This window comes from Monodelphis domestica, chromosome 6 (assembly GCF_027887165.1).
Source record: "Monodelphis domestica isolate mMonDom1 chromosome 6, mMonDom1.pri, whole genome shotgun sequence".
NCBI classification, from domain to species: domain Eukaryota; kingdom Metazoa; phylum Chordata; class Mammalia; order Didelphimorphia; family Didelphidae; genus Monodelphis; species Monodelphis domestica.
Window position 1 is genome coordinate 301,141,830 of NC_077232.1, and position 22,133 is coordinate 301,163,962.

A 22,133-nucleotide genomic window follows, 5' to 3' on the forward strand; every position below is an offset into this window, starting at 1 on the left:
CATGGGTTGTGAAACTCAAATGAGATAATATTTGTAAAGTATTTACTTAGTACATTGCCTGACACATTATAGGAACATAATCAATTCTTGTTCCCCCTTTTCTCTGCTCTGGGAGAGACCTCTAGCAGTAGGATGCCTATATAATTGAAAGCCCATAAAACTAATAGAGTATCCCAATGTACCAGCCTTTGACATATATTCTCCAATGACAAAATGACATCTGGATTCCTTCTTCACTCAAATAGCCTCTCCCAAATTTTTCAGAAGAGTATACCTCATTAATATGCAATGCTACCTTGGTCTTTTTATTCATTTGCTTTCTTTGAATGAGGTATATCCATCTAGGGTCAATCATGGGTTCCATCCCATCATAGTTCAATGTTATATGAAGTCCAATATGTTTACTTGTGAAGGGGCTTCTGGTTTCTTTTGCTTGTTACCTAATTTGGGGGCATTTTCATTTAGATATTTAAGGCAATGGTTCTTACCATTTGTTCCTTTTTTCAGCTTTCCTATAAACTTGTGAGTGTCTCAACAACTTTATTATGTCTATTCTTTATGGCAACTAATGACTATATACAGCACTTAACACAGTGCTTGGCATCTAGTTGGTACTTAATAAATTTTTATAGATATACTAGTAGAATTCTTTCTTCTTTTTTACTAAAGCTCTTTTGCTTAAATTTGCAAGACACTTAGGAAATTCATCTTATTAGACTTTGTTAAGGGGCATTCTATCTCTGGCCAGGAATCTAAGATGTGTTTCAGAAGTCTAAATCCTATTCCCAGGAGCCACTTACTTAGCTGTTCACATCCCAAATTATTCCTTTTCTGTGTTGTGTTCAATGGCTAAAAGTGAGGGAAACAACCTGTGAATCTATAGTTTCCCATCCCCAAATTTAGGAATTGTTGATCATACTATGAAGTTCCTTCTGGATGTATTATTTGTACACATACAAATACTTAGGAGTGAGTAGTTATCATCTGTCAAAAAGATCTTCCTTAAGAATTTTTTCTTAAGTCTCAGAAAAGTCTTGGATATATGTCCTAGGATGGAAATGGGCATTCTAGTCTAAGGTTATAATTTCTACTAAAACTGAGTGAGAACTCATTAGCAAGGAATAAACAACTACTACTATTCTTCACTTCTAAGAATTATGAGATGACCCTCACTGGGGTACACTTCTATTTCAGGGAAATTATAATTTGCTAGGGGAGGAAGTCTAGAGGCTTAGGTGCTTGGAGAACAAGAAATGGAGGATGGGGATTTATTAATTGGGAATATGTGATCAACAAGATGGTAGAACAAGACTTTATAAAAAAAACTTTTCCAATCCTAAAACCTAAAAGGAAACATATCTGTTCCTAATATAGAATAATTATAGTTAAATTCTAAAAATAAGGCAAAAACCACTACATTAGGTAAAAACACCATTGGGTAACAATAGAGAATTTTCCTCTGAGTTTTCATTCCCTACCTTTGCTACAGCTAAATTTTTTTTAATACAAAGCCAGCTTTGAGGTATGTGACTGAGTGTTCATCTCTACCCATCTTCCACAGCAGTAGATTGTGCTAGAATATCTCTCTGTCTCTCTGTCTCTCTCTCTTCCTCTCTCCCCCTTCTCTCTCCACACATATGTATATGTATATATACATAAACATATATGTATACATATATACATATATATCAGAAGTCAGAACTAGATATAAACACATTTTAATTTTTTAAAATTTTATTTTATTTTATTTTATTTTAAATACATTTTATAACAGGAAGCCAATTCAGGTTGATTGAAGAACTTATCCATGCCCTATGGGGTAGGTACAAAACTGGGACTCAAGTTTGGAATTCAGAATTCCAGTAACTGGAAGTTTATGGTGGAAGTTTTCCATCCAAAGCTCTGAGAGGGAAGATTCCATCTATATTGTGGAGAACCAACCTGCCAATGTCAATGGGGTTTGGGAGAGTAGCTCCAGCTCTTGGCTACATTAGTAAAGAAGCTTACTTCTTCAAAAGAAATATAATAGAAATTTAACACATTGTAATAAGGGCCAAAAGAACAGAAGAAATGTTTGGCTAGAGTTCCATAAGAAACTTAAGGATCACTTTTATTCCTGAAGAATTCGAGAAGACAAATCCTGAAGGTATAACTTGAATTGAGCATTAGGAGAGTTAGGGTGCTATTATTGCAATAGTGAAATTTGGAAAAGACACTTTTAAAATAGGTTCTGATTGTTATTTATATTACATGTATTTATTGCTTATTTTTATATCTCCTAATTTTTCACCTGTAACTGTTTCTGAAAAAAGATTTCTTTATAGGAGAAACTCATGTTTTTGTTTGCTTCTTTTTGTTTCTTGTTAAGGGGCAGATGTAAGTTACTTGATCACGGTGTCAATTTTTAGGGTTTTTTTCCATATCCCCAATTACTTGGCATGAATGGAACCTATGAGTCACAAGGAGACCTTGATTTGGGAAGAGTCTGTTTATTCCCTTATAATGAAGAGAACTTTGCAGAGAGAATTCATTTTAAAAAATCCTACTTTTTGTCTTAAAATCAGTACTGTCTATTGCTTTCCAAGGTAGAAGAGCAGTAAGGGCTAGGCAATAGAGGTTTAATGATTTGCTTAGGGTCACACAGCTAGGAAGAGCTAGAGGCAAGGTTTGAACCCAGGACCTCCCATATCTGGGCCTGATTCTCAATTCACTGAGCCACCTAGTTGCCCCCACCTTGCAGAAAGAATTTAAAGAAAGAAAAGGTCAACTAAATCTTATGAAAACTCCAATATTGAAATCCTGAGTGGAAAAAAAAAGAATCCCACAGAAGAGACTTTCATTCAAGGCTAGAGTGATAGTGGAGTTGCTTTGGATCTGGAACTTCATAGACCAGACCTTGTTCCAGAAGTTCTATGAAAGTTGAAATCATTGATGAAAAGAATCCAAAAAGAAGTAAAAAAGAAGTAGGTTAGAATAAAAAAGGTTTTGATGTGACATCATAGAGCTCTGGCAGCTACTAACAGGGATCTTGCAACTATATATATGCTAAGACTTTAGATAATGGTTCCAGCTCTGGGAGAGATATCAGGCAAGCTTTAGCAATAAGTAATAGAATCATGGCATCACAGAATTAGAACTAGAAGATACCTTAGGGATTTTGGCAGGAATCATATCTTAACCTCTCTCACCATACATGTTGGCTATTTTTTTCTTTAAAAAATTGAAGATTTCCTAGAGTTTTGATTGGCACAGGGGACCGAGTTCATACTGTTGTCATCGCTTCCTCATGGCATGAGTACAAAGTAGACATGAGAAGTTGGAGGGGCTCTCAGATGTTTGACTGGTGAATCACAATGGGAGCTTGGCTTAGCTGAATCAACCAAAGGCTTTCTCAAGCTAATCCTTGTTGAATATCTATCTCTTGCTATGATGAAGTAAGTTTCCTTTTTTAAATGGTTGAATGAGCTATGAGTGAGTATCTTCATTTGTTCCAATGTTGATCCTAAATGAGTATGATACTATCCTGGATCAGGGTTCATTGAGTTTATCACTATTATTATATAGATGAGTAAACTGAGACATAAGGAGGTTAAATGAATTAATCATGGTGTCATACAGCTAGCAAGTATATAATGTGGGATTTGAATTAGGGTCTTCCTGACACTGGGTTTAGCATCTATCTACCATCCCCTATTAAGATCTAGATAGTGGTAGTAGGGTACAAATTATGAGTTTGGTCAAAATGGACAAGTCCAGAGACCAGAATTAGGTTCAAGATTAGAGAGGGATCAGCAAGGTGGTCCAAATACTGAATCACCTGAGTTTTGGTTTAAGAAATGTATACATTTTTCCTTCTTTGATACAAGAATGATGCCAGAGTCTGGGGCATGGCTAACTAATTTTATATATGTAAGTCAAATAGTCCCAGTTATGAAGAAATAAAGATTAAAGAAGAAGAAAGTTAGCCATTACACAGAGGGAGAAAACTAGTGTAGTCATCCATAAGGAAAGGAGATGGGCTTTCAGAAAATGGTGGTCAGCCAGAAATTAGATATGTAGGTGGGGTTTCTTTGTGCCTGGAAAGGGAGAAAGAGCTACAAATTAGTGCAAAATGTTGAATGGAGTGTAAAGATAGAGAATGAGCTTAATGGAATCACAGCTTTTATTAGGAGATGGAAGCAAAAATCCCAATGCATGTATTGCCAGAACTGGCTAAAATAAATTCACTTTTGAAACAAAAACAGCCTTTCTAAAGGCTTCCCACTCAGTTTCTCTGAATCCAATTTCTGGATAAAGGGATAATTAAAATGTGCTTCATAAATAGGTCTATTTCAGTAAGAAGTATTGAGAAATAGATTGCAGGAGATGGAGTCAGATGGATTATCATGAACAGTCTTGGTCCCAGAGAACAGCTTATGCAAGCCTTATTTCCAATCTAATTAAGCATTCAACAAGTGACAATTATGTGTAGAATACTAGGCTAATAACCCAAGATACAAAGACAAAATGTCCTTGCCCTCAAGGAGCATTCTATTGGGATGTGTCTATGCTGTTAAATAGAAATGGGGTCTTTTGGCATTACTTACACTTACCTTTGCTACACTGAGAAATTAATTTGGTTGGTGTATTGGGAAATGCCTATATTGTAAAAATGACTATGCTAAAAAAGGGGAAAATACAAAATACAATTTTTTTTGACAGAAGTGAAAGGATGGTTTTAAAAACCAATGTTTTAGAATCAGCTAGGTGACTCGTGGATTGAGAATCAGGCCCAGTATTGGGAGGTCCTGGGTTCAAAGCTGGCCTTAGATCCTTGGCAAATCACTTACCCCTATTGCCTAGCCCTTACCAGTCTTCTGGCTTGGAACCAACATACACTGTTGATTTCTAAGATGGAAGGCAAAACTTTTTAAAAAAGTTTCACAATCAAGAAAATATATATTTTGAAAAATTAATTAAACTGTTATATGATCAAATTTAATCAAAGTTATATAACTGTATTGAGAGGTGGTAGAATGATACGTGATACTGGCTTTGTAAAACTAGACAACTCAATCATTTGGTCACAAACAACACAAATAACTCTTAACACTACAGGTTACAAAGGAGTTGATGATTTGCACCAGTGGAGGAAATTTCTGTTCTGAGAGGTGCTTATGCTGACCAAATCATAGGTACAAATCATATATATACATACAACTAAACACAATAGATCATTTTTCCTATTCCCTCACAGAAAATCATTTTGTATTTTAAAGAATTTTCAAAAAGAAAGAAAACTAAGTTCATCAAGAACAAATAGCACATTGACAAAAAAATCTGGTATTATATCCACACCTTTGCATATAAGCAGAAAGAAGTGTCTACTTATATTTCCTCTTTGGGGCCAAACTTGTTTGTTATACATCCTTATAATCCAGTTTTATTCTTTGATTCTTTTTCTTATCTGTTATATATGAGTACTCATTGTATATCTTATTTTCTTCATTTTGATTATTTCAATTTTCATCAATTCATGTCTTTTCATACTTCTCTGTGTTCATTATATTTCATGTGCCACAATTTGTTTTGCAATTCTCCAATTCCATAATCTTCTTTGTTTACAGATATTTTTACTATTTCAGGGTGCTGCTACACATATATTGATATACATAAAATGAGAAATTTCTTTTAGTCACTAGCTTTCTCTTTTGATGGTGGGGAATAATGTCTAGAAGTTAAATATCTAAGTGAAAGTTTATGGATAGTCTATTCTTTCTTTTCCAATAACTACAATTTGCTTTCAAGAATGGTTATAACATTCATAGCCTCATCAACAATGAATTCATGTGTTCCTATTTCCACAGTCGCTCAAGATTTACTATCCTGATTTTTGATAATTTTCATTAGCTTTTTTTTTTGTTGTGAAGTGAGAAATCAATGTTTATTTATTTGCATTTATCTTTGATTTAGAATATTCTTTCATATAATTGTTAGAAATTCTGATTTGAGAACCATTTGCTCATACCTTTTAATCATTTCTCTATTAGATAATGACTTTTATATTTCATTTAGTTATCCAAATATCTTAGAAATTAGTCCCTTATCAGAGCATATCTCTGATTACAGTTGGTCACTTCCTTTCTTGTACTAGTACTATTATTATACATGCAAAATGTTTTTCACTTCATGTAACTTAAATGATATTTTATTTTATGCACTCATATCTAATCCCTTTTTGAGTTAATAAATTTTTATTCATATCTGTGAAAGTATTTGACCTAATTTTCATCATTTAAAAAATCTGGTCTTTATATTCAGGTCAAATATCCATTTTTAATTTGTTGAGGGAAGGTGGAAGATATTGATCAAAGAATAATTTGTCAGACTACTTTTTATTTTTTCAGAAATTCTTGTTGAGAAGGGAATTATCTCCTATAATTTGTGGTTTTAATTTTATTGAACAACCACCTAGTGGATCCCACTAATTCTAATGCTTACTTTCCAATATGCTCTAAAAATGCATTTGTTAAAAAAAATAAAAAAGAACCAAATTGTTTTGGTGCTTCCTGCTTTGTAATGTACTTTGAGATCTGAAAGTGTATTTCCTCTTCATTAAAAAAAAAACAACAACAAAAATTCTTCTCTTAATGTTCTAGATATTTTGTACATTTCATTATTATTACTTTATTTTTCTGTAAAATATCCCTTTGACAGTTTACTTGACATAGAACTAACTCTCTAAGCTCCCTTAGGTAATATTGTCATTTTTATTATAGCCATATCCCACACATGAGCAATGAATATTCCTCCATCTATTTAAGTTGTTCTCTATAATATTTTATTACTGTCTCATTTAAGTGTTAAGGATTCTTTACTAGATTTATTTTTAATTATTTCCAGCATTAAAAAAATGATCTGGAAAGGGACTTCTCTTTCATTCACTACCTCTTATATTTTGTTATTGCTATGTAAAAATACTGCTGATTTTTGTAGTTGTATTTTTTAGCCCACAAGCTTACTTAAATTATTGTCTCAATTAATTTCTTTGTTCTCTAGTTTTTTTAAATGTAAACTTTCATATTATCAGCAAATAGAGATAATTCTTATCTCATAAAACATGTTTGGCATACTTTTATTTGTAAATTTTAAAGAATAATTTGTGTAGTATAAATATTAACTTTCTCGATATTTAATAGAATCTTCCTGTAAATTCATCTGGACCACTCTTCTATCCCTCTTTATTCTTTTACAAATATTTCATTTTCAGAGATTGAATTAAGATTTCTCTGGTATCCTGTTATATTTGTTATTTTATAATTTTTTCCATATATTTATTTTTTAAAATTTGATAGCAAACGATATAACTTTTATCTTATGTTTGGAAATGTATATTTCTTCTGTTGTGATTTACTTTGTCTGTTTAAAAATGGTTAATTTTATTTTACTAGCTTTTTAAATTTTTTGACAAACTGTAGTATTTATTAAATTATATTTTTTTAACAAAAAAAGAAAGAAAAGTAAAAGATGAGACATTAGGAGAAACCTCAACTACAAGGCCTAGATAGCAAAGTTTATGGGAACACTACAAAGTGTTACAGTCAAGATTTTGCAACAAAAGTTATTAGCTGTTTACATTTTCATTTTGAGAACTTGAAGATAATGGTTGTTCTTTGTCTATATAAAATATTCCTCATACCTTCCAAATGAATCTATTTTCACATTAAGTTAAATATCTTGCTCTTATCAATATCATCTTATACTGCTCCCAAATTTAGTGTTCTTTCTATATGCTGATCCATGCAGAGAAATAAGACACAATGCAACAGTCAGATAATGAAGACAGTTAATGCACAGAGAATACATAGTGGCCAAAGGGATTGAGGATCTCACAAAAAAAGCTACAAAATAAAGACTTTCTTAAAAGAAAAACTGGGTATTGCTAAGTAGCTTTCAACTATCAACACCCAAGTTCCTGACTTTTAAATAAAATTTCCAGAGACATATTAGACATTTTAGTTACAGGCCAATTCTTCCCATTCCCCTTTCCCACCCTAACCCCAAAATACTCTACAAGGGGATGAGTGTAACATCTCATGGATAGAAATTTACAGATACCATTATGGATGTACTTGTATTCTTCAGCATGTGGCTGATGACTTATTTAAACTTCAGTTACTGTGCACTGTCCATCAGGTCTTCTAGACCTGACACTAGCATTTACTGTTCCACCCCCTGCTGTAGGTCTATCAGTTGCTGTCTGATTGACATTTGGAACCAAATGTCTTTGCTGAGTTGAGGGCAAATGTTGTGCAATGTGAGCAGATACATCCTCACTATCACTGCTAGCATCTGATTCAGTTTCCTCAATGGAGGTGTCTGGTGTTGATACCCTGCCTGAAGACAGTATTTCATGGTCTTCCTTTCCCTCTCCCCTGTGACTCCTTTCAGCCATGTTGTCTCCACTAATTTGCAAGTGCACAAGAGTCCTCTAGAGAAGTGCTTGCATCAGGTGAAGGTGTTGCAGGGCTTGTTAACTGGCCATCTAGTGAAGTTAATTGTCTAACAGAAGTAGACTCTAGAGGCATCATAGAAGCCCAAGCCTGGGCTGATATATTGTCCTCTCCATCTGCAGAGCTCTCTCTTGCTAAATTAACCACATTAGAGTCACAGTCCAGCCAAGTCCAGCTACTCCCTTCTTTGGTATATCCATTATATCCCGTTTAATTTTCCTATGCCATCCATGTTCATTTCTCCTGTATTGAACCATGTTTTCAAGATCAGGAACATGTAGAAACACAGAAATTAATATTTCAGTGCTCTTTTTTACTTTTGGAGAAAGCATCTTCCCGCTCTCTGCTGGTTCATTCATCATACTGCCACCACCCGTTCCTTCCTTCATAATACCAGGCATATTCTCCATTGCCTCTACTTGCTGCTTCCAGTTCTTCTGGTGATAACAAAGTTGGCTTGTCAAGAAAGTCCTCAGGAATCTCTTGCCGACAGAGTGCACATCGTTTTCCAAGCCATGAAGCTCCCTTTACACATAAATAGCAGAATACATACTTATAAGAAAGACTGTAATATTTAATGAGAAAGTAAATGGGAGGACTGGAAAACACCGGGGGATAATAGGAGGTTTGTATGGTGTATGGAGGAGTCAAGGGGAGAGAGAATATTGCTTGGTGAGGCAAAGGAGAGAGAGATGCCCCCTGCTGAGAGGAAGCAGCAGGGGTCCGATAAGGACTGTTTGTCCTGGAATGACTGAACTGAAGTTCAGCTCCCTCTATGACCAGAAAAGATAGTCCACTTATCTGACTGCGAATTCAAATAATATAAAGTTTAATAACCAGTAGGGATTGGAGTTTTTTTTCCTCAGCTTCAGAGTTGAGGCCAGGCCCAGAGGCTGGCGGAGGGTTCTCCTACTCCCATCTACTCTATATCAGTCCTGCTTTGTCTAATTCAGAATCTTAGCAGTAGACAGAAAGTAAACAAGAACAGTTCTAACCTTCAGAAGCCTGTGTCTTCAGGCTGAACCAAGAAGAGCATACCACTCCAGACTGGGCTGAACAAGTTCCTCTCTCCTCCAACACCAGGAAGCAAGTCCAACTCCAGCAGGAAGGAAGTGCTAGTCACAAGCCCCAACTGCCACTCCCAGATGCCCCTTCCACCACCAACTGTCAGTCTACTTTCCTTTCCACAATCATCCCCTTTTTTTGTTGTGACCTTCCCAAGATCACTTATTTATATTATAGTTACCAATTTACTAAATCTACTCTAAGGAATTCTTTGCAGGAAAGTTTGGGTAAGGGTAGTTTTGGGGTTTTACAATAAATTCAGTACAATAAATGTTGAACAAAACTATTAAAAGAAATTTGAATCTTAGTGCTAATGCGACTTACTCTACATTAACTAAAACTAATACATTATTTATAGAAATTATTTACATATAATATGGCAATATACATTGTTCCACATCATGATGTCAGTCAAATAGAAATATCTATTGATCTTTCTATTTGCCTAAGACCTTATGGAACTAACTATATTCATACTTACATTTTGCATAAATATAATTTCAGATACTTGTTCATATAAACAAGGTCTCTCGATATGTCAGTTTGTGATTTTGTGTTTTGTGTCTAATAGTGTTGTGTTGAATTAATACTTATCAACTTTCTTCAGATTTCCACTTCTCATGTTGACTGATGGATTTCTTCTTTCTTCCAAGTTATGTAGTGATGCATGGTATTTCCCTATTATGTGAAATTACTTTTGTTTTATTATTTTAACACACTCAGTCTTACATATAATTCTCATTTTTGATCTGTCCTCTTATATAAACAAATTTACAACGTTCAAAGTCTTAGCTGTTCATTTCAGCTTTTCCTCTTTGTTTCTTGTTTCTAGCATCTTTTCTTGATGCTTTTACTCTGGGCTGGTTTAAAATCTTTTCCTCTGGGATGCTTTTCCTCTGGGATGCTTTTCCTCTGGATTGCTTTTCCTCTGGGTTGCTTTTCCTCTGGGCTGGAAAGTTGTCTCAAACATTATGTGTCACTATTATTTCTTTGTGGTGTACTTTTTTATGTTAATCAGTTTTTGTTTTCATTTCTCAGCACTATCTGTTGTCTAATTATCTTCTATGTCTGTTATAGTGATGTTGAACTTTTTTCTGGTTTCACGTGAGAACAGTGAAACCATGAGTCTTTCCCTGCAACTTTTATAGTTGTTGGGGTAGTAAGCAATACTTCATGTGGTCCAGTCCATTTTATGTTTATAGACAATTTTCTATTGAAATTTTTTAAGTATACTATGTCTCCTGGTTTGATGTTGTGCAAATTGTAATCCAGGGGTTCTGTTTGTTGTATCAAGCCCATTTCATGCAACTCTGCTATTCTTGTTTGTAAAGCTTGTATATGTTTTGTTAATTGACAGTCTCCACCTATCATTGCAATGTAAGCTGGTTTACACTTCCTTCCTTGCCAAATTGCGTGTCCATATAGCATCTCAAATGGAGAGATGTGCAAATCTCCACTGGATCGTGTTCTAAGATGGAACAGAACTAATGGCAGAATATTTGTCCATTTTTGATGTGTTTCTGCACAAAATTTTCCTATCAATGTTTTAATGTCTTTTTTTAATCTCTCCACTTGCCCTAAACTTTGGGGATGATATGGTGTGTGGTATGTAGCTTGTATTCCTAGATTTTTATAAATTTCATTTTATATTGACTGAGTAAAGTGACTTCCATGGTCTGAGCCCAATTTTGAGGGAATCCCAAATCTAGGTATGATTTTTTTAATAGGATTTTGACCACAAATGCTGCATTGTTCTTTTTTGCAGGAAAAACTTCTGGCCATCTAGTCAGTCTGTCTATGATGACAAGGCAATACTTAAACCCTTTTTCTTTTGGCATATTGATAAAATCTATCTATGCATTCAAATGGAGTATATGCTAAGGGATGACCTCCTAACCCTTTGGTCTTATAAACTCCCTGATTGAACTGCATACAAATTTTACATTTTTGAGAAACTCTTATGGCATATGAGGATATTCGTGGTGCAGTCCAAAATCATCTCACTGAATCGATCACAGCTTGGGTTCCATAGTGTCCTTGTGCATGTATTGCATTGCACACGTGATAAAATAAATCTTTAGGCAGGATGGGCTTGCCTAGTTGTGAAAACCATATTCCTCTTATTTGTTTTGCTCCCAAGTTTTTTATTCATGATTGAATTTCCTGCTCATTATAGGCATTAGTTAGATTGTCCTGTTCAACTATTGAGAAATTCAATACATGTAAAGGTCCTTCCCTAGTTCCAAATTTTGCTATAATGTCAGCTCTATGGTTTCCTAAGGACACATGATCTTTAGCCCCTGTGTGTAATGTACGGTGGATTATTGCCAGTTCCTTGGGGAAGTTGTACAGCCTCAAGAAGTTGCATTATTACTTTGGCATATGTGATCTCTTTGTCTGCACTTGTCAAAAATCCTCTATGTTTCCAAATTTCTGTTGTGGCATGAATTACTGAAAATGCATACTGGGAATCTGTGTAAATATTGACCCGTTTATCTTTATCAATTTGCAAAGCATTTAATAAAGCAACTAGCTCTGCCCCTTAAGCACTCACATGCTTTGGTAAGGACGCATACCATAATGTCTTTGTTTGTGTTACTACTGCTGCTCCAGTATACCTTTCTCTGTTAACTATCATGCTCGATGGTATACATTTCAATATCGGGTTGTTCCAGGGGAGTGTCTTTTAAATCATTTCTTGGCTTTTCTACTACTGATATTGTTTCTTGGCAATTATGTATGGGTTCTCCTTCCAACAGCAGATCTGGAATCAAGGATGCCAGATTCAATGGTTGGCAATGTTTTAAAGTGATGTTTTCGCTGCTTAGTAACACAATTTCATATTGAGAAAGTCTTTGCTGTATGAAAGCTTATAAATGACATTTCTTCAATATGGATTGGTGTGCAGAGTAGACATTAAGTTTTGATCCTAATACCAAATCAGATGACTTTTGGATCATGGTTGCTATGGCTGCGATTGCTCTCAAACAGGGAATCATTCCTTTCTCAATTATATCTAGCTGTGTACTATAATATGCCATTGGCCTAAAATTGGACTAACACTCCAGAAGCTATGCCTCTTGCTTTAAGTATAAAGAGATGGAATTCTTTGTTGTAGTCTGGAATACCTAAGGCTGGAGCTGTTATGATTGCTTCTTTGAGCTGTGCCAAGGCTTGGAGGTGCTCTTTCATTAGTTTCAAAGGTTCTGTGACTGTGTTTTTGGTTAAGTCCGTAAGGCTGTTATTTGGCTATAGCCTGGGATCCATTGTCTACAGAAACCTGTGACTCCTAAAAAGGCTCTCAGTTGTTTCTTAGTCTTTGGCACACTGAGCTTCAGTATGTCCTCTACTCTTTTCTTGGAAACCTTTCTCGTACCCTTTTTCAAGATAAATCCTAGGTATTCCACTTTAGGCATGACCCATTGTACCTTTGATTTGGAAACTTTGTGACCTTTCTTATATAGCTCTAGGAGGAGGTTTTTTACTGACCTGGTAACAAACTTTAGCAGATGGGGATGCAAGAAGAATGTCGTCCACATAGTGCATGATTTTGCTTTCCTTGAATCGGATCAACTGCCACTCCCAGCAGGAAGGAACTGCTAGTCACAAGATCCAACTACCACTCCCAGATGCCCCTTTCCCCACCAACTGTCAGTCTAGTTTCCTTTCCACAAGACTGACTGGTGAACACATGTTTGCAAACAGATGGCACATTCAGGGACAGTAAGAGAAGATCCAGCATTAGAACAGGACTCATTTGCCTTCTTGTTTGTGGGAAGCATGTTTATTGTGTGATCAATTTCACCCCAGTCAACCAACATTTCTATTATAGATCCCACTGATATCTGTTATAAGAATAAAACATCATCTTCACAGACAGTTAGTAAAGTTAGAGGTTTTCCCCCTCACTAGCGGTTGATTCTTTGTGTTGCAAAGGGAGTCTCTACTTGTATTAATGACTCTGTGAACTAGCATTATTGATTTTATATCACCAGTTAACTTGAAGATGACAATGTTGTTGTTTCCATTGAAACTCTTTCCAGCCACTGCTGTGGCTACTTCGCAGTCTTTCCTCCTTACTGGCTTTTAAAAATTAAGTTAACTAAAAGTTTCTTAGTTTTGCTTACATTTTCAAAGAGGTAATTTTGAATGTTGCTTTTTCAGATATAGAATTTTTTGTTTCCTGATGCTTGTTTCATCTCGATTTTTCAAGATTTCCTCTTCTGAGATTATTTTGAATTTGTTGTTAGTCTCCTATTGAAAAAAATGCCTCCTTTTCATCCATCATATCCTTTTCTATTTTTCAATGCATGCTTTTTGAGATATATGTTTTTCTTCTGTGGTATACGCTGCCTACATTCCAGGAATTTGTTTGTTCCCATATCATTGTCAATATTTTAATTTTTTTTATATTTCTCTTTGATTTTTTTCTATTTCTCTATGATTTATGCACTTTGTTCTATTTATTTTTAGGATTTAATTATTAACTCTCCATTTCGGTCGTTTTGTAATCCCTGTATTGATTACTATTTTTATTTAAATAAATTCTGTAAAGGATACTTTGATTTAACAATATGTTTTTTTGATATTTTCCTATTCTTAAGGCACAGCCATTGTTTTTTGTTGGTAAAGGTATTATGAACCTGAGGAAAATATATATTCTTTAATAGTATATCATTCAGAAGACAGCACAAATCTCTTAGCTTTAAAATTAATCACAGTTCATTGAGTTCCATTATGCTCTACTGTTTATCTTTCTGTTTGATGTTTTTCCCACTCTTGAGAAAGGAACACTAAAACCACACAATTTTTATTTTGGAAATGTATGTCTTTTCATATTTCAGTTCATTTTTTCCTTAGGAATTAGAAACTATGTGTTTAACATTGTTGACATTGATTCATTATCTATGATTTATTTAGGTATAATGCAATTTCATTATTCACTTTTATTGACAAGAGACAATTACTTCATTAACTAAAAACCTGAACTCAAAGTCAGGAAGACCTGGGTTCAAAAACCTCCTTTCAATACACCCTGACAATGTGAAGTCAATTAAACTAGAAAAGTCTATTAAACCCCGAATTTTTCTGTGCAACTCTCTAAGAATATAAATAACAGAAATTATGTTGACTTGTATTGGAAGAAATGGGTTTCTTCACCTGAGAGTTCTCTTTATCAATGAAATGACAGATATAGTCAGTATAGATGGTGTTAAATTCATTCTCTTCTTCTTTGAAGTCAATACTTTGACCTTGCAATTAGTTTCAATTAAATTATGTTGATATAATCATACACCCATAGACGTTCTTTCTTTCTTTCTTTTTTGCTTTCTTTCTTTTCTGTCTTAGAATCAATACTGTGTATTGATTCCAAGGCAGAAGAGTGGTAAGGGCTAGACAATGGGGGTTAAGTGACTTTTCCAGGTTCACACAGCTAGTGCTGAAGGCCATCATACTCTCACTGGCTGACAAGGTCACAGTCTGGGGAAATGGGGTCTGCAAGGCAGTCCCCAGAGAATGAGACCCCCACTCATCCCCCTCTGTGACTTCTCTTTCTCCAACTTTCCCTACTAATGGATTTATTATGGTTATTGTTTCCTTCCCAATACAGGAGAAATAATATGAGAGCAAATTCTTATAGGATCAATTCATATATATCCCACCTTAATCCCACCAGACTATTACCCTAAAAGATTACATTCACAAAATTAAAACCTTGAGATCACTACCCATTTCCCCCCTCCTTTCCTTCTTCACAGAGACAAATTCACTTCCATTACAAGCCAGGCAAGCCAAGGACATCAATTACCTTCAAGACACACTCCACTGAATTCTGTTTATGGACAGAAATCAGTCAACATTGCCAGATGCTTTAAAGAAACACAAGAAAAATAGAACTTGTAAATTGGGGAAAACCCCAAATCTGGTCTGTCATTAAATTTCCCTCTCACCTTGTACCTACCTATGAAATGTTTTGTTACCCATCTCACAAGTAATTGTGATTGATTGTGAAAGCTGACCAAAAGTAACAATGATTCTCCTAGGTCAGGGAGAACTAACCTCTAGATCACCCTGTTTATATAATTCATCTATAGCAACAATGCTTTGTTGACTATATCCTTAGGATACATGTCATGTTGTTAAAGTTCCATGGAAACATATATGTAGAAAATTGATTGTGTGCCAAAGAAGTATGTACTTGAAACCCTATATAATAAATAAACCTCCGTGCTATGGCAGAACACTCTGTGATGCCTATGCATGTAGGCCTGAGCACACAGTGCTTCTCATCTCCATTACTCGACTGGATCATCACATCTAAACAGAGCAAGCCCTCACCCTCAGGGAGACTGCTGGATGGCTCCCAAAGAGCTAGGAAGTATCTGAGGCCACAGGATATCCTGTCTTGGCTAGGCTTTAAAATCTGCTGAGCCACCTAGCTGACCTTAAACACTGACTTTCTGCCCTTTCTTATTCTCAAATCCTATTTGTTAATCTTTTCCTTAATTGGTTTTTCTTTTATTCATCCAATTTTTTATTTCTTTACTACTTTCCCTTTCTTTTCTCCTTTAAGTTATATGGTTCAACTTCTTTTCTCTTCACCTATCTAAATTGTTTGATGGTTTTTTTTCCTCTCCCTTTTTCTAGGAAAACATTGCTTTCATATTTATTAACCACTGGCTACTGCACTGTTGTTGAAACTGTGAACTGATTCAATCAATTTGGAAAGGAATTTGGAATTATGTTGAGAGAGCTATAGAACTTTGTATATACCCTGAGACCCAGTGAGGTTCATTTCCTAAGGAGATCGGGAAAAAAGGAAAATAACTTATATGTTCTAAAATATTTATATTAGCTCTTTGTGGTGAGAAAGAACTGGAAATTGAGGGTATGTCTATCAATTGGGGAAAGGCTAAACAAATTATGATATATGATTGTGTTGGAATTCTACTGGGCTATAAGAAATGATGAGAAGATTAATTAAGAAAAACTTAGAAAGAACAGCATGAGAGAATGACTAGTGAAAGAAGTAGAACCAAGACTAATATTATATACAATTGCAGACTTAATATTTGGAAAGTAACCTCCAGAGAATGAACGAAAAAAATGAAACACAAAATTCATAGTCTCTCTCTCTCTCTCTCTCTCTCTCTCTCTCTCTCTCTCTCTCTCTCTCTCTCTCTATATATATATATATATATATAATATATATCATATATATATATAATTGTTTATTAGATCATGCCTTCTATAGTGTGAGGAAGGGAGGGGGTGAGATATTTGGAAATAAATTCTATTAATTAAAAAAATGTGTACTTCAAAAATTAGTCATGTTTCTTGTCTGTTGTTCATATAGTCTGTTCTGGTGATCAATATTTTCTTAAGCAGTTACTATGGCTTTATAATATGATTTGAGGATATTAAATACCATACTCCTTTCATTAATATTTTCCTCCATTTTCCTTAAGATACTAGACCATTAGGTCTTAAAAATAAATTTTGTTATTATGTTCCTAAATTCCAAAAAGGGTCCCATTAGTTCATATGGCATTGACATTTTAAATTAATTTAATTAATTTACATAGTATCATCTTTTGTCATGGTACAACAATCTTCTCAATTACTTTTTATTTTTCTAAAGAATGACAATATTTTTAAAAATTGTATTTTTGTAGATCTTTCACAAATTTCATTGGTTAATCCCAGATATTTTTTTATACTTCTAGCTATTTGGAATGGAATTTGTTTTCTCTTTTCTTTCCAGTTTTTATTAATGTTTGATAGAAAGATAAATGACTTTTTGTGGATTTATTTTGTGGTCTGTGTTGCTAATGCTATTAACTACCTCAGCTTATTTCTTGATATTTATTTTTGGTTTTCTATACAATCATATAATCTGAAAACAAGATTTTAAAATTTTATTCCCATCTTGTGCTGTCTTTTTGCCTGTCACTCTCTATCTCTTTCTGTCTTTCTCTTATCTTTTAATGTAAATAGCATTTATTGAACTATGACAAACAATAGAGGGCAAAAAACAAATCCCTTGATTTTTCCCAATTTCTTAGAGAAAAATTTCTAGTTTTTTCTCTATTGCAAGCATTGATTTTATATGTAAAAATTTTTTATGTCCTTTTCATCACATTAAAGGAGAATACTCCCATACTTCTTGAGATTTCTTAGTGAAATGAGTGAGTCATTTTTCAAAGGATTTTTGGGGACATGTATTGAAATAATCATCTATTTTTCTTAGCTTAATTGTTTATATGATTAATAATGCTAATTATTTCCCCAATTTAGAACTATATTTTGCTTCTCTGGTATGAATTCAACTTGGTCAAAATTAATTATTTCTAGAACTATTTCTATTGTCTTATTGTAAGGCTCTTATTTAATGATTTCACATCAATATTCTTTAGTGAAATTGGTTTATAGTTCTCTTTCTCTGCTTTCTCTCTCCCCTTTTATATATTAGTACCACATTTATCTCATAAAAAGAGTTTGGTAGAGTGCCTTCTCTTTCTATTTTTGGTCACGCTTTTGTATCATAGGTATTAATTGCTCTATAAAAGATTGATAGAATATTCTGGTCAATCCATTAAGTCTTAATTTTCCCCTTTCCCCTCTACTCTGACAGTAACTTATAATTTGCTTAATTTGTTTTTTCTAATATATTTTTAAAGATCTTTCTTTTCTTATTTTGATATTTTGGAAGCCTGCAAATTTTGTTTGAATTGTCACTTTTTCTGGCATACTTTTATATAGTATTTTCTGATATTTCTGATATTTTCTTCATTTTGTGGTAAATTCATTTTATTTTAATATTTGTTATTTTGGCAATTTATTTTTTCTCTATTTCTTTTTTCTTAAACATCTTGGATAATTGTTTATTGATTTCAATAGTTTTCAAAAGATCAGTTTTTCATTTTATCAGTTCCATTGAATTTTTATTTTTGAATATCTCTACAGTTCTCCAGTACTGAATACTTCTCCTCATCTCTCTCTCTCTCTCTCTCTCTCTCTCTCTCTCTCTCTCTCTCTCTCTCTCTCTCTCTCTCTCTCTCTCTCTCTCCTTTTTTTCTATGAATGGTTTTTACAATAAAACAATTTTGATATTATTTCATTTTCTTATAATTATTTAGCAATTTACATGATTTGTTATTAGGTTTAATCATTGTTCAGAATGTCTTCACTTAGTCTCTATCTAGAATCAGTATTTTGTTTTTGGTTTTGTTTCTTTTATTTGCTATAATTTTGTGTTAGGAAAAAATTTAACCAAAATTGATAAGTATAGGATGTGTTTGTTTTAGCTGTCTTTTACATATTTTCATAATTTATTTATTTATAAACATATACTTTACCTTTGTAAAAGTGTAGGGAAGATGGTATTGTTCAGTGTTAGGATGCTTGATTAGTGTAGATCCTGCAATCCTCTTGATATATTTATAGAGCAGATAGCTACATGATAAATGTATTTGTTAACCTTTTAGATTTTTAAAGCAACTTATTTGTAGCTTATAAAGGGTGAGACTTTTACATTTTGATTAGCCAATGTAAAATAAGTGTAACTAACTCTTATACTTCTTTAGTTCTTGAAGAGATTAAAGGAAGTTCCTTAACCAAATTTAGAGAATCATAAGGTCTTGACTACTGGCTAATGCAACTGACAATCCAAGAAATATCTGGTTCAAAGACCAGCCACATCCTTTGTGTTCCTATGGAAGAGCAAGCCAAAGAGGTCTGTTGAGATCTCTGACCAATAAGATGGCAGCCAATTATGGAGAAGTATCATTCCTGAAATCACTCTTTACCTTTCTCATGGCTCTGCACACAAAATGTAGAAAGGAAAGGAAAGGATTTTTTACCACATTCTGCTTTCATCATTAGTAGCATCTTGCAACTGAAGTACAACACAAATGCCAACTTTGGGGATGACTTGAGTGAGTTAGAGACAGCCATTGGGAGTCTGATGCCAGGAGTTAGGATTATACTTGAAAAATGACATGCCAAAGTTAAGATTTCTATTGGTCCTTGAATGCTGGTTCCCATTATTTCTGAAAGTACAGAGCTGTAACCAGACAAAGATGTCCAGTCCTAAAGAACTGAGGCTGAAGCCACAGGCAGTACTGCAATATCTAGTAGACACTGAGAACAAGATTTATGGAAGAAGAAAAAGAACATCAGAGGGCCTTGGAACAGTGCAGTGGTAACAGTTGTCCCTTTCTTTGCATATGTTTTGTCTCCGTGTGTTCTCTAGGTGTGTGATTTGAACTTATGAGCTCTCCTTAGGTCACTCTTCCTTACAACTGTGTACATTTGGGGAATAGTGTTCTCCAGTTTCATAGGGGAGACATTTTATATTTTTGCTGTTCTGTTTGCCATTTCAGTAAATGCCTTTGCTTTGAGCTTATGTCCTCCAACTATCTAGGAAGAATGAATTTTTCTGTAAGTTGGACTCCTGACTTTCCAGAATTTTTCTTCTCTGCCATAGAAATATCTTAATCCTGGAAGCTCACTCCATCCCTGAAAGTAATTCCATTAAATTGAAAGTACTCATCTTCTCTTTACTTTCTGATTGACTGGTTCCAGTGAGGAATTTCATTCTAAGGAAGATGTCCAGACCAGCCATTCCTGTCTCTGGAATTTTTCTATCATATTCTCTTGTGGAGCACCTTCATTTGTTCTCATCTTTTCTTCCCCACTGGATAACAATTTCAGGTTATATTTATGTGTTGCTTTCCTCCATTAGAATGTAAGTTTGAGGTCAGGGATTGTCTTTCTGTTTCTATTTGTATTTCCAGATCAATGTACAGTTTCAAGAACATAGTAAAGTCTTAATGAATGGTTGTTCACATTAAAAAATGTATCTGTTTCAGCTCACAGTATATAGTTCTAAGAGCAAAAACCTATAAAGAACTTTGAAACTGGAGTAGTTGTGTCCTAGATATTTCAACCTTAGAGTATGTCATTGGGCCTTAGGATAGCCTAGAAGAGACACTACAAATACGTCCTGAGTTTCCATGAATATTTTTATGATTTACTATTCCCAAAAGGAGTTGTTCTAAAGTCAGTTCTTTTTTATCTTTATCTTTTCAAGTCTTCCCAGATATCCAAGTCCTTCTTTTCTCTGGCTGCTCCCCAGCTCTGGCATGCTTTCCTACCTCTATTCTACTTACTGATTCCCCTGGCTTCCTTTAAGTTCCAATTGAAATCCCTTCTTTTACAGGAAGCCTTTCCCAATCCCTCTTAATTACAGTGCCTTCTTTCAGTTATCTCTTATTTATCCTGCAAATAGCTAGTTTTGCATATATTTGCATGTTGCCTCTCCTATTAGATTGTAAACTTCTTGTGTTTGCCTCTTTTTGTAATCCCCAGAGCTCAGCACAGTGACTGACAGATGCTTAATAAATATTTAATTGATTGAATTTTTGTCTCCTGAAGGAATTAGTACTGAGTCATATGACCTTGGATTATTGAAATTAACCTCCTAAAGTGTTCACTTCCCATGCCAACACTCCCCCTGCCCCACCCCACCCAAAAGAAAAGATTTCATTATAAACCATTAACTCAAAGATGTCTAGTCAGATTGCTTCTAAATCTCACTAGTCTCTGACAAAGATATTCTTTTCTTCAATAGGGCAACCTTTAGTACCATCCTATCACTAGAAGATTCTATATTCCATCCTAAAAAAAAGAACAAAAGACTTACAAAACCCCCACAAAACAACCCCTCACCACAGGCACAAAAGGAATAAAGCTGTTACTAGACCTTACCATCTCTTCAAGGTATCATCCTATATCTCTCTTCTCCTATCATACCTAAACTCCTAGGGAAAACTGTCTAATTTGATTGAGTCCACTGCATTGTTTGCACTCAAACTTTTCTTCCTACTCATAGAACTACCACTTAGTTCAGGTGTCTTTTTCAAATATAATATTTTTTTCCAATTAATCATTATTTATTTTATTTCTTTCCATCATTCAACAAATAAGCATAGCCAAGCAAATCAATTTCCCATAATACTCATGGTGAAAAATGTCTCCTCGTCTCTTGCCCATATTCTTACAGTCACTTCATATCTGATCTCCCTGCTTCAATGATCTCACCACTTATGTCTAACCTAAATACTGCTATCAATTGTTTTTTCCCTTAAGTGTAGACCTGACTATATCACACCTTTACTAATAAACTATAGGGGCTCCACAATGGTCTAGAATAAAAAATAAACTCTGCTTAGATTTTAAATTCTTTAAAACCTGGGTCCCAAACAATTTTTTAACCTTATTGTATATTACTTCCTATTCTACCCCTCTGATCTATCCAGAATGTCCTCCCTATTACACACATACTCACACATGGAATGCCTAGAATGTATTTCTTATCTGTTCCTTATAATCTCTCTCCCTTCCTTCTTTCCTTTCTTTTGTCTTTCTTTTCATTAAAAAATTGTATACATAAATTACCTGGAAAATAATTTCTTAATATTATTGATTGATTGAAAAGAGACTCTCCAAAAAAAAGGAAAGAAAAGAAAAGATAGCTCAAGAGCTAGATGCATTGTAGAGATAACTTCTCTG

General features: G+C 34.2%; 1 long non-coding RNA gene and 1 pseudogene across 3 annotated transcripts in view; one reads left to right on the forward strand and one right to left on the reverse strand.

The window, feature by feature from the left end:
* LOC130455140 (uncharacterized) overlaps positions 1 to 22,133 on the forward strand; it is a 201,170-nt gene that overhangs the window by 57,833 nt on the left and 121,204 nt on the right. The window lies entirely within an intron of this gene.
* Positions 8,046 to 13,595, reverse strand: LOC100018131 (E3 ubiquitin-protein ligase RNF146-like; annotated as a pseudogene).